The following is a 14822-nucleotide window of genomic DNA, read 5'->3' as shown; positions in this document are numbered from 1 at the left end:
GATTTCTCTTTGGAATGAATATTATTTTGCTCTTACAACTTTATCTAAATTTCTCTTCTTTTCACCACAATATTTAATTGCTCAAGAAGTGTAGTCTCACAGGAAACTCAAATTTTTTTTCTCCTTCTGAGAAATAATTACAATCGAGAAATTTCTAGTCATCATAAATTTAAAGAGAATAGTATGGCAAGGGGTTAAGTTCCCTCAGGGGCCCCCGACCCACGGGAGCGCCCGTGGGGGGCACGGGGGGTAGCGTCCCCGAGGTACCCGAGTCGCTAATTTCGCATATGTCCAGTAGTATTGCCTTAGCATTACTTTTTCGCGTCTCGTTTTTGACTCCGCCACAGCAGAAAGCTATGGTGGCCTTGCTTGCGCAAACTCTTGGGTAAGTCCGGACACGTCTCGTTGTTCGACGAGTGACCATGCGGCATGGTGATTCGAACGCGGACCCTCCTGCTGGGGAGGCTCTCGCTTCGCGTATTCGCAATGTAAGACGTCCTTAGCTCTCTTTTGGGGGCGGGGCGCAGGGCGATCCGACTCATTGTAGGATGATCCAACTTTGGATCATTATTCCTCATGTGAAAACGGCGAGCATCGAGATCTGCGAGGCTCCTGATTTGTGCGAGCATTGTACGCGTCGCGTCACCCTCGAGTCAGTGCCTTCGGCACTGACACGCCTTTGTTTCTTAGTTTCGAAGAATCAGAACCTTCTGCTCTGATTCATTTCGGTCCCCGTGGATCAGAGACTTCTTCTTTGATCCACTTGGTCCGCAATAGTACTTAACATATGCGAACGAGTGAGTGTGTAGGTGTGTGCTAGCTAGCTGGCGAGCGTGTGTGTTAGTTTATAAGTCGTCGTTGTTAGAAAGGGAGCCATAGCGAATTCCAGCTTCGTTCTGACTCCCTTTCGGGTCTCTAAAGCAGCAACCTCCTCGCGGTGAGACTCGGGCAATCGGTATCATCCTCGGTTCAAAAATTCTTGCGAATTGCAATGAATTTCTGAGTCGAGGATGATACCGAGCAAATAGCTGCAAATTTTATATTGTAAAATAGTGTGCATTGTAAAAGTATGTGGATTTATACTTCAAGTTAGGGCTCGAAATAATGTTTCGTTCGTAAATTGTTGAAATTGGTGTTCCTCCGATCGGAGGTCCCTCAGGGGCTCGCTTGCGGGTGGGGCCCGTAGGCGAGTACGGGGGGTAGCGTCCCCGAGGTACCCGAGGCGCTTGTAGGTTGTTAGGATTCTTAATTTAAGTTTGCTGAATTTCGTTTCCTTCATTCTCTCAAATCATGCACTCGTGTGCGGATTAGCTTGGCACTCGTGTGCTGGTTTGCGTGGCACTCGTGTGCTGGTTAGCATGGCACTCGTGTGCTGGTTAGTGTGGCACTCGTGTGCTGGTTAGTGTGGCACTCGTGTGCTGGTTAGCTTGGCACTCGTGTGCTGGTTAGCTTGGCACTCGTGTGCTGGTCTTAGGTTTCCTAATTTGACTTGTCACCTATTTTGTATTCGTACTAACTAGAATTCTATCTTTTCAGATTCATTACAGATATTATCATCCGCCGTGGGATTTTCATCCGCCGTGGGATTATCATCCGCCGAGGGATTCGTCTTAGTTATTAAGTGCGTGCGAGTTAGTTGATATGTGTGTCTGTGGCTTAGTTTAAGATTCTTAACTTCTTGCCGTACTTTAACGGGTCTAGCTTTGAACAAAGATTTTTCTTAAGAATGAACATTATTTAATTCTCTCTTTTTATTCTTTTTTGCTTGTTCAAGGAAGTGTAATCTCACAATAAAATAAAATTTTCTTCTCCTTCTGAGAAATAATTATAGCCGGGAAATTTCTAGTCATCAAAAATTTAAAGAGAATGGTACGGCAAAGGGTTAAGATTGCTCAGGGGCCTCCGACCCACGGGAGCGCCCGTGGGGGGCACGGGGGGTAGCGTCCCCGAGATACCCGAGTCGCTAACTTTGCATATGTCCAGTATTATTGCCTTACTTTTACTTTTTCGCGTTTCGTTTTTGACTCCGCCACAGCAGAAAGCTGTGGTGGCCTTGCTTGCACAAACTCTTGGGTAAGTCCGGACACATCTCGATGTTCGACGAGTGACCATGCGGCGTAGTGATTCGAACGCGGATCCTCCTTCTGGGAGGGCTCTCTCCTGGTCGCTGTTCGGCCAGTAATCCGTCCTTAGCTCTCTTTTGGGGGCGGGGCGTTGGGTGAGAAAAGGTCACACAGGTTTACCTGTGTAGTCTCCCACCTAGTGCCGATTCAGACGGGTAAGGCGGCCTAAGTTAGTTTTAGGTCGCAGGGCGAGAAATGGCCACTCACTCCCAATGTGGGAGGATACAACTTTGAATCATCACTCCTCATGTGATCACGCCGGACATCAAGATTTGCGAGGCTCCGGTCTTGTGCAAGCATTGTACGCGTCGCGTCACCCTCGACTCAGTGCCTTCTGCACTGACTCGCAGTTGTTTCTCACTTTGAAAGAATCACTGTCTTCTACACTGATTCATTTTGGTCCCCGTGGATCGGAGACTTCTTCTTTGATCCACTTTGGTCCGCGATAGTACTTGACATATGCGAACGAGTGAGTGTGTGGGAATGTGTGATAGCTAGCTAGCGAGCGTATTAGTTTATAAGTCGTCGTTGTTAGAAAGGGAGCCATAGCGAATTCCGGCTTCGTTCTGACTTCCTTTCGGGTCTCTAAAGCAGCAACCTCCTCGCGGTGAGACTCGGGCAATCGGTATCATCCTCGGTTCAGAAAGTCTTGCGAATTGCAATGAATTTCTGAGTCGAGGATGATACCGAGCAAATAGCTGCAAATTTTATATTGTAAAATAGTGTGCATTGTAAAAGTGTGTGAATAAATTGGAGCTCTAAATAATGTTTCGTTCGAAAATATTGAAATTGGTATTCCTCCGATTGGAGGTCCCTCAGGGGCTCGCTTGCGGGTGGGGCCCGTGAGCGAGTACGGGGGGTAGCGTCCCCGAGGTACCCGAGGCGCTTGCAGGTTATTAGGGTTCTTAATTTAAGTTTCTTAGATTTCGTTGCGTCCATTTTCTCAAAAAATGCACTCGTGTGCTGGTTAGTTTGGCACTCGAGTGCTGGTTAGCTTGGCACTCATGTGCTGGTTAGCGTGGCACTTGTGTGCTGGTTAGCGTTGCACTCGTGTGCTGGTCTTAGGTTTCCTAATTCAACTTTCCTAATTCATTTTGTATTCACACTAACTAGAATTCATTTATTTCAGGTTCATTACAGATATTATCATCCGCCGTGGGATGCGTCTTAGTTTCTATAATTTTCGCAAAAATTGCACTCGTGTGCGGGTTAGCTTGGCACCCCTGTGCTGGTCTTAGGTTTTCTATTTTGACTTGAATTCAGACTAACTTTAATTCAATCTTTTCAGGTTTATTACAGATATTATCATCCGCCGTGGGATTTTCATCCGCCGTGGGATTTTCATCCGCCGTGGGATTATCATCCGTCGTGGGATACGTCTTAACTAATAAGTGCGTGCGACTTAGTTATTAAGTGCGTGCGAGTTAGTTAATAAGTGTATGTGAGTTAGTTTAAGATTCTTAACCTCTTGCCGTACTGTAACGGGTCCAGCTTTTAATAAAGATTTCTCTTTAGAATGAATATTATTTTGCTCTTACAACTTTATCTAAATTTCTCTTCTTTTCACCACAATATTTAATTGCTCAAGAAGGGTAGTCTCACAGTAAACTCAAATTTTTTTCTCCTTCTGAGAAATAATTACAATCGAGAAAAATTTCTAGTCATCAAAAATTTAAAGAAAATAGTATGGCATGGGGTTAAGTTCCCTCAGGGGCCCCCGACCCACGGGAGCGCCCGTGGGGGGCACGGGGGGTAGCGTCCCCGAGGTACCCGAGTCGCTAATTTCGCATATGTCCAGTAGTATTGCCTTAGCATTACTTTTTCGCGTCTCGTTTTTGACTCCGCCACAGCAGAAAGCTGTGGTGGCCTTGCTTGCGCAAACTCTTGGGTAAGTCCGGACACGTCTCGTTGTTCGACGAGTGACCATGCGGCATGGTGATTCGAACGCGGACCCTCCTGCTGGGGAGGCTCTCGCTTCGCGTATTCGCAATGTAAGACGTCCTTAGCTCTCTTTTGGGGGCGGGGCGCAGGGCGATCCGACTCATTGTAGGATGATCCAACTTTGGATCATTATTCCTCATGTGAAAACGGCGAGCATCGAGATCTGCGAGGCTCCTGATTTGTGCGAGCATTGTACGCGTCGCGTCACCCTCGAAACAGTGCCTTCTGCACTGACTCGCAGTTGTTTCTCACTTTGAAAGAATCACTGCCTTCTGCACTGATTCATTTTGGTCCCCGTGGATCAGAGACTTCTTCTTTGATCCACTTGGTCCGCAATAGTACTTAACATATGCGAACGAGTGAGTGTGTGGGTGTGTGCTAGCTAGCTGGCGAGCGTGTGTGTTAGTTTATAAGTCGTCGTTGTTAGAAAGGGAGCCATAGCGAATTCCGTCTTCGTTCTGGCTCCCTTTCGGGTCTCTAAAGCAGCAACCTCCTCGCGGTGAGACCTGGGCAATCGGTATCATCCTCGGTTCAGAAAATATTGCGAATTGTAATATTTTTTGAGTCGAAGATGATACCGAGCTAATAGCTGCAAATTATGAAGTCTTTTTGATATCGTAAAGTAGAGTCTACGGTTGTAACAAATGCATTGCATGATTTTTAAATAAAGTGTGAGGATTTATATACTTTTTTTGTGTTACTCTCTTAAGTTATATTTTATATAAAATTGTATAAAGAAGAATTTAATAATATTCTTTCACTATTTCCAAGTTATCAAAATGTTTCAGAGGTACAATTTGTGTTCCTTTTGTTTCTGTTTCTTTATTAATTTGCATAAAGATCCGCAGTCTAATTATAATACAAAATCGTACAAAATCGTACGAAATTGTCATAAATCCAATTTTGTCATTGTTACAGAAGAATATATGTATATCTGTCGCGTTTAGAGCGCCGCAGTTCCAACGTCAAACACGTTTGTGTCTATCAGAGCTTCGTCGAATGTTGTTTAGTGTGTCCAGCATCCACCACGATTCCGAACGTGTAAACGGTGCGAACTATTAGTCGTGCAACCTGTTAATATCATAGCGATAAAAGCGACAATGCGAATAGGCCGTTAACACCGCGGAAAGTTGGCTCACGAAAATGCATTGGATGCGGGGTCTATTCTTACGCCTCGTCTGTGATAATATTCTCGATACGAGGTCGCCGACCGGTGTTTATTAAAACTTTCTCGGCCCATTCAGTGAGTTTTATTCAACGGTGAAGTTGTTACCTATAGTTCGGAAACATTCTCCGGTATATTAAACGCTATTAAAAACGCACACGCGGAACGCGCGCGTATGCGGTTGCTCAAACGAACGATTAAAGTCATTCCCATTAAAGCCTCGTGTTTTATTACCGTGTCCCTCATCCATGAGAAACCGCTGCTTTGCGGGGGTAAAAATACGTGGAACTGCGGGAAACACGCACGCTCTTCCACGACCGAGAGTGCAACCGTTTCGTAACACAAAGTAACATAATGAATTTTCCAGTATAGTTTCCATACGATCCCATTAAGTTTGCTACCGGCAATTGTGCGCCGCGGGATAGGAACAGTCAGATAATAACAAAAGCCTGATTATTATTAAACAGAGAATGCTCGTGCGATTTCATACGATGAAATCATCTGGACATATTATCATCATCAATTGCAATAAATATGAGCCGGATGGAAGCCTTTCTTTTTTAATAATTACAGTTTCAAGCTAGTTAAAATAATATGTGGACAGTTTGAGATCCTTTTGATACTTTCGTTCTTTTAAATATAATTCATATGTAACAAATAATTAATGTATAATAAATAATAAATATCATAATTATTAATAACTATTTATAGTATAATATAACTACATAATATGACTATAATAATATATAACTATCTATAACTATCTATAATTAATAACTAGTATCATTTTCATCTCTTGAACTGAAAATAAAATATTACAGAATTTCTAGATACGCTATCCGGTATCTGATTATTAAACTGCAGATTGTATGCATTTACGGCAAAAATGAGTAGATATAATTTAAAAATTATGTAAATGTCAAAAGAAATTAAGAATGCGGACCTAGTATTTTGAACATATTAAAATTGTTAATGATTGCGGATAACTTTTAATTTCCATAAGGATCCTCAATCAGGTAATTACTCATCGAAAACGATTTATGCGGCTGCCGTTCTGAACAGTAGATAATGTTCGCGTAGCCGGCTGTTCTTGCGGGACACGGCGTGCATATCTTTGGTATCCGGAATTCCGGCCGGTGAACCCGTCTTTCGAAAATTCGGCATCCGTTCGGGCGAGAACGCGATGCGGCGCGCATTTCGCGGTGCAACGGAATGCAAGCGGCATCGAAAGCGCTTCGTTATGCTCGCGCCGGCTTGGCCGCCGCAACCAGGTCAGATTTTCGAGTTATTGCGAGCTCCGTCTAAAACGGGATCGCGACAGAAAATTTTCGAATTAGCAAGAGATCCTACAGGTGAACGGAGAAAGAGAGAAAGCGAGAGAGAGAGAGAGAGAGAGAGAGAGATCGGTCAGCGAACGATCGCTTCGCGGCGAATTGTTTCGGCGGGCAACAGGAGGCTCGGTTTCCCGTGGCCCCCCTAAAATAGAATGAACGAGGGAATAACGGACTCCTGATCCTTCGGTCGAGCGAGATAAAACACAGCACGATGAATTTTTCATTGTTACGACCGACGACAATGCACATTATTCCTTCCCGCGCTTTTGTCCGGCGTCCGGTTTCCTCGTTATGCGTCTCTTAATTAAGACTCGCCGGCTGAAAAGAGCCGCTGGAAAATCGCGATTCATTTTTCGAGTTTCCCCGAAATGTTATCGTTTCGGCTGTCTATTTATTTCATTGTAAATAGGGAAATCCTTTTGTGCCCGGGCAGAGACAATCCGCGACGGAGAGGCCCCGGCCACTTCGTTTTCGGTGAAACGTTTCCCGGGCCATTGTTCGCGCGCGGGCTCGGCCAGACGGAGAGGCGATTCTGGCCGAAAAGTTGAGCCCCGAACGAGCGTTCGGCGCTAATTAGGCTCAATTCCGATCGGAATTCCGGCGAAACGCCGTTCCCCGAGATTTCTTGCCGAACTACAAATCGGTGGCGGCGCGCCTCTTGTCTCGCGAATCACCGCGGAACGAAACGGTGGAATGAAAACGAAAAGCTCTGGTCGCGTTTCCTCGCGACAATGGCACCGATACGTTACTTTTTGGGGAGGACTGTACGAACGCATTGTAGTCGAACAATATACGATAGCAGCGATAAGCCGTGTCTAGCAGACGTACTACAACGAAGATCGAGGAAGTCTTACAAAACTACAATGTGTAGTTTCCGATAAAGCGGCAGGTTTCCCCGCTAGACGCTGCCGGACGTTTTTCCAAATACAACGCTCGTCGATTCGACGAACGAAAACGCGCTCGTTTTTCGTTCGGATGCACTTCGCTTCCAGAACCAAACAATTTTCTCGCGCTTCTTTAACGGACTCGGTCGAAAATGACTTGCTTTCACGGAACTCGAAGTTCCACCGCTTCTGAAGAGTACGTACGAGTCGTCCAACTCTTTCGCCTTAATTTTTCTTGTTTCTGGCACGGCCGTCAAAGTGCCGGGAGATTACAGGGGAAGCATTGAGAGTGAGAAGTCGTGCAAGTTGAGAGTAAAACCTACGGGAGAGTTAGAGAGAAAGTGAGAGCGAGGGAAACGGCGTGTCTTACGTATCGCGTTACCTTTCGGTATTTCTGTTACACGTGCAATTATTTTATCACCGAGTTACTTACTTTTTATTGCCGAATGCGTCAGTCGCTCGCGGTCACTGTGTTTCAGCTCAGAAAGAAAGAAATTCGATGGCGAAAGACTGCGAAACATATTTTGAATTCGCGAATAGCGATGATGTCAGAGAAATCAGAACATATTTCATCCTGATCCGAGGATTTTATTCATTTCCGAGACAAATTATTAAGTCGAATACGAAACTGTGGAGACATTAAAAGAATTTCAGAATATTTTCATATTGTGTAACGTTTGTTAATGTTATTTGAAGAGGGCAGATATTTTTATCTGACTCACGTTTCTTAGAATCGACTTGGACAATTTTTATTTTGCGTAAAAGTCTACGATCTAGTTATTACGGTGGAATCTCGGTTATCCGCACCTCTGATATCTGAATTCGTCGTAATCACGATATGTTGTACGCGTAAATAGTTCACTCCAAAATGATCCATATGCAACGCTATCGATATATTTTACGTAAACGAATAAAAATTTAATCTATTGCTGCACTGAGGATTTTATGCATTTATAGTAAAATCGAATAGGAGAATTGCAAAACGATAGAAACATTTGAAGAATGAAATAATGCTTTTCTCTGTTAATTTTAACTCGTTGAAATGATTGAGAAAAGAAATAACTAGTTAGTTCTACTTAGCTCCTGTATCTTGCAATAAGTGCAGACGATTTCTATTTGGCATAAAAATCCGCAGTCTATTTATTACTTTAATCCTTTGCCATACTTTGACGAGTCCGACTTGCGATGAAAATTTCTAGTAATTATTTATTGAGTATAGATGTTATTCTGTTCTTTAAAATTTGAATAAAATTCTAATCTCTTGTCATCAATATTTAAGCATTCCAGTAGAAGGCATTTTATATATAAATAAACATCAATTTTCTTTCCCTTCTAAGAAATTATTGGAATCGAAAAATTTCCAATCGCGGTAACTGCGAAGAAAATGGTACGTCAAGGGGTTAATGAAGAATCGTTCTGTTATCCGAACACTTACGTTTCTTTCAATAGTCCGAATAATCGGGGATCTTCTGTAAAATGAATAACAGAGTAAAAACATTTTTATACGACTTCCGTTTCTTACAATTCACCCATTAACAGCCAAATTCTTCTTTTTTTTTAATTTTTGCCAAGAAAAGTTATGTACATGCACAAAAAGCTGTGTAACAATATAATTATATTCATTGTTAAAATATTTTATATTTTTTAAAAAGTCCCAAATGGGGATTGTGGCAGGTTGCATGAATAAAAAAAGCTTTTTTTTATTGTCTAAATAACAAAAGACCGAGCAAGTAACAGGTAGTTACTATAATATATATTTATGTATGGTATTTAATTATAATATATAATATATATTCAAGTATGTGTGTTACGTTCAACTAACAGATGATTTCCAAATTCGTTCACTTGTTGAACAGAAACGAAACAAAAATACGCACCGTTTGTTATGAACAATAGCGACTGATATATATATATATATATATATATATATATATATCATTATATCAGTCGCTATTGTTATATATATAAAATGGCATTAAATTGTCAAACAAACGCACATGATGCATTCTTCGCGTAAAATTCCAAAATCCCCAAACGTGGATCGTGGCAATTAATGGGCTAACTCAGACAAATTTCTATTTCGCATAAAAATCCTCGGTCTAATGATCAATTAGCACCATTGCTCCGACTGCAATTGCAACGTCCCGGCGGGTGTCGTGCGTGTTGACGCACTGCAAGCATAATAATCGTGAAACCCGCGGTAGCCTGCATACTCGAGACTATCTATCTTAGATAAATATTGGGAGTTATCGGGCCGGTAGGGTCCCTTAAAGTTTAATCGGCGGTTCGAGTGGCGGAAAAATCTGGCGAGCATGCCGGCATTTAAAATGCTGGAAGAATGACCTAAGCTGCCTAGGGCAGCTTACGCGTGCAGACTATGTGTACGGGACAGCCGTAAGTGTGGTGGAAAGGAACTGCGGCGCGCGTACGCGTCCCTGGATACCGGCTATGTACACATAGGAGACACCCTTCAGGCTCCCTGAGGACATGTTAGCCTCGCACGTGATATTCCCAGCCTACCGTCTTTACGATGAGAGCTCTCAGCCCGCCTCCGGTTCCATGAACCGCGCGGCGACCTCTTCAAATACAAGGCCGACCCTGTGCACGCGCGCGCCCCTGTCCACACGTACACGTCGATCCGCTGCACCTGTGTGCCCCTGTCTCCCCGGACGCTTCATTGTATCGGTGCACGCGCACGTCGGTATGCGTGTACACGCGCGCGCCGGTATGCGTGGGTGCCGGGCCGCGCGTCCGTGTGCGGCTCCCCTTTGCTCTTCTTCCGCTTCCCCCTTTCTTCCGCCATCCGAGATACTCAAATCACGAAATCTCTCCGACCCCCCGCTGGGAATTTCGGATTCGAGGGACTCCGCGCGGGTGCAAATTCGCGAAGACCAGATTGGAAATTCAATGAAGCTTTTCGGATCACGATGTATTTAGTTAGGCTAGCCAGCCGATCGAGATGGATCGAAGCCGTTTCGGGGATCGTTGCGGATCTTGCGGGGGAAAATTAACCCTCGCGAGGCGATGGCCGTGTCAATTTTCGCCCGGAGTATTTGAATCGTTCAATTTTATTGCTCGAACTTCGGCGATTGGGCGAGACAGATTGCTGTTGGATTGGGAACGACTGAAAGAATGATACAAGTTGCGACAAAAATATCTTCGAAAATATGTTTTGAAAAAGTGCTGAACGAAGCTCGGATTTGTTATAACTCGGCGCGAGGCGCGAATGATAACTCAGGTTCTCGCTATCTGGTCAAAAATATCCCCACTCGAAACATTAAAAATCGTGGCTTTAGAAGAAAAAAGAATTTTAAATGTATCTGAAAATCTTGATCTTCTTAATTCTCAAACAACTAATTTTATTTGTTTAAAAACTCATTTTTATTGTAATATATTGGACGAACTGAAGGCTACTTGGATTTCACGAATAGAAAAGAATTAAACTAATATTTCCCGTGGTAAATCTTAACTTTCTAGTTTCGGTTTCATTAATTAAATAACCGATATAATTTTTGAGGTTGATATTCGGTACTTAATTAAAGTCCTTAACATCATCTATACGAATTAATATAATACAAATTACTAATTTCTTAAAGAAAATATAGATTAATAAGATAAATAAATGAATAACAGAAGAATAAGAATCTTCAGCTTCATTTTAGGTCGGATAGATCAAATTTACGTGCAAGGGTTAAGGCTCTATGTAAAGAATCTTCTCATCCCGGGACTGGCAGTACCCTCGTCAATAAATCTGCCAAGCAGGCCCAGAGTCTCGCAGGCACTCTTATCTTTTAAATAGTCAGTGCCAGCAACCTATCTCACTCGCGGACAAATTGCTGAAATTTCTTATCCCCGAGAAGCCAATTACCGGACCAGTTAACTTCGTTCCAGTTTTCCAATCCTCGTCTTCACTCACGCACACACACATACATATACATGCATACACATCCCCCACTCCAGCAACTAAAGTCTCATTAATCCAAGCCTCGTTATTCTTTCGTTTAATCGTCACGATCCTCCAATTACTCCAGATTAACGAACCTCTCGCCGTATTTAATCATTATCGCGAGGCCTTATCGACCCCGCGTGTCTATCGGCGCGACCGATTCCGCAGTTTGTCCACCGCCTCAAAGGGTCGCGTGGAAATTTTGAAAGAAGAAGCGGTTGCAATCAGAGAGGCTTCCCCGTATCTAATTATCGGCCTGGTAACGAGCTCGATGCCCTCGTTAAGCCCGCGGCCGGCAACGATACCGCTTCAACTAGGAATCCGTTTCGAACCGCCGCGGAAACTAAGCCGGCCTGCTATCGGAATATCGGCTGTTTAGCGACAAGGCGTAAAGTGGGACGAATTAACGAACGTAATTCCTGCATAATAATTAATAAACACCCTGTCCGCGGCCGCGCGCTCCTCGAACCGGAGCAAACGCTTGTTAACGGGTCAGCCGATAAGCGACGCATTCTGGCCGACCGGCATTTTACTTTCCAGTGGCCGACGTGAGAAGACGAACGGGTTTTTCATCGTTTCGAACCGTTAATTATTCAGTCGATCGAAGTGGTGATCGAGAGCGCAACATTTCAGACGTGTGCTGACGACATTTTCGCGGTCGAGTTGTGCTTTAAATGGTGCAAATGGCGCGTTGCGCGATCGACGAAGAACGTGAACAAATGGAACTTTGGAAAATATTTTCTTGCAGCTTAAACAATTTGCTTCGATATCGTCGATAGGTTATTGAAAAAGAATTCTTAACCCCTTCACGACCAAGGGAAACATTTTTCTCTATTTTAAAATTGGTGATTGTCGAAACGCAATTTACCAACATACAACATGCAAAAGGCGGGAAAAATTGAAAAGATGTGCAAATTGTGGTCGAAGATCTAGGTGATCCACCGCACATTTTCAGAATCGATTATAAAGATTGGAAGGACGCGTGCTTTATATTACAATGAACGAAAGGCAATGGATGGAAGCAAAGATAATGTGAGACGGAAGAGGAAAAAATAAGTGGAGGAGATAGTTTCAGGCGAGAGAGAAACTTAGAAAATGATCCAAAGGGAGGAAGAATTATGCTATGAAGAATGATACGCGGTGATCTTGAAAAGTGGTTCGGGAGTAACAGAGAAAGATTCTTATTAACTGTGGAAACCGGGTAATGGTACGTTAAACGATGTCCACTGTTGCGCGAGTGATATTGGAATCTCTTCATCTTTATTAACAGGAACGTAGTTACCTAAAGCGTTCAGCAGCTACCATAAAACACAGGCGAGCGTTTAAAATCGCTTGGGAATTGGAGTTTAAGACCCACGCGAACTTGCCATTGCATTCTTAATAGTAGTGGACTCGCGTAGCGAGCTTACCGAACTGCGACAATGCTTGAAAGGAATGATCTTGGAGAGTTTTGCGAAATCATAGTTCCATTTCAAGAAAATGTACATAATAATTAAAATTAATATTAAATAATATATATAATATAATATATGTATATAATATTATATTATCTTATATTTATATATATTATATTATATTGTATTATATTATATTATATTATATTATATTTATATATTATATTATATTATATTATATTATATTATATTATATTATATTATATTATATTATATTATATTTATATATTATATATAATGTATATAATAATTAAAATAAATTAATATTACACAGCTGAGATATGGAAACATTGCACTATGTTTCATACAGTGATTATGATACTGTTATACTTTTAAGTCATATTTTTACCAGTTTTATTTTAATCTGTGTTTAAAATTCTCAGCATTTTTCAGCCACATTTAAGGTTCCCATTTTCGAACTGGAAATGTCGTTCTTAATTACTATTTTATTTTTAATGGAACTGTAAAACTGTGATTCTATCTCAAGAATCAATGAAATCGGGAAGCCACTTTTGCAAATAAGATAATTACGAGAAAAATGTTCGTCGATTGAATTTCAGGGAAATGTCATCTTTGGACTCTTCTTGATGCATTTATGATAAAAATGATCCAGTAAAATGTCGAACATTGAAGCTATTAAAAGAATTATGAAATATTCTGACGTTCTCCTCAATTTATTGATATCGTCAAAGGAAAAAATACATTTTTATTCAACTTCTGTTCCTTACAACTGATGCAGAAAATTTATCTACTGCATAAAGATCCGTCGTCTAGTTATCGATCGAAGAAGATCGATCAGAGAATGCAGATAATTATTTAAAAACAATGTGAAAAAACAATGCTGCTGAAACAGGAATTGACTATCTCCCTTTTCATCTAACACAATGTGTGCACAGATATACAGTGAGCCAAACGATTACAATTTTTTAAAGATATGACCCTAATCATCGCTCCAACCAATTACAATTTTTAGCAAAATTTGTTTAGCCATTGTCCCTTTAACCCTTTAACATCACAAAACAGTCGAGATCGTTCGTCCTTTTAAATCAGTCATTCAGCTTTAAAAGACACTCGAATAATTTCGCGGCTCGCTGGATCGAATAAACAATCTCGTGGCGCCGATTAAAAGTCGTCCACGAACATTTACGTCGACCGAATATTTCGTGGTGCCATTTCTGCTGTACGAGAGACGGTATCGACGCGAAACGAGACGGGACCCGGTCGCCGCGTCGCGTCGCGTCGCGGTAAACGCTGCACGAGGGTGGCCAAAGTGAAAATACAAGGAAGGGAATCGGATCACGTACTTGGCGAAGTAACGTCCATGTAAACGGCGGTAGTAGCTCGTCGAATAATGAGCCGCATTACCGGCGTTCGCCATTACGGCCGAGTTCTCGAAGTTGCTGGCTGGCGTTGCTGTCGCGACGCGGATTCAGCTTGTCCTTGCTCGCCCTTGGGCAATATCGTAATTCCGGGACGGGCGCGTGCTACCCGCGAGCCGGTCCCCGGTCCTGGAAGCTGTATTTCCTGGAATTTCTTTTCACGGTGATGGGAAACATAGTGGAGAGCCGTGTTGTACTCGGCCCGGGGTTTTATACCGGGCCCGCGGGCTGCGGAACAGGAGCGGCGAAGGGAACGAAAGAAGAAGTTAAAAGCACGTAGAGTTTAATGACTTGATCCGGAGCAGATGGGATACTTCGGCCGATCCGTGGTCACTAAATCCGTGATACCATCGACCGGGAATAAAAAGGATCCAGGGTGTTTTACGACACACTCGCGCGGCACGCAGCGGCCGCTCCCTGGGAATTGCCGGCGACTGCTTGCGAGGGAACCGCTCGAACACGGGGACGATTGAATCTAGATTGTCGTTTTTGGGCTGGGAAATGAACGGGAGAGTCGGCGGAAATTAGTTTTATCGTCGTGGTTGCTGCCCGCGGATCCTTTCTTCGAATCCAGTAAATTGGTCCTGTAAGCCGAG

The sequence above is a fragment of the Megalopta genalis genome, chromosome 5, assembly GCF_051020955.1.
Source record: "Megalopta genalis isolate 19385.01 chromosome 5, iyMegGena1_principal, whole genome shotgun sequence".
NCBI classification, from domain to species: domain Eukaryota; kingdom Metazoa; phylum Arthropoda; class Insecta; order Hymenoptera; family Halictidae; genus Megalopta; species Megalopta genalis.
This window is presented reverse-complemented; position numbering follows the sequence as displayed.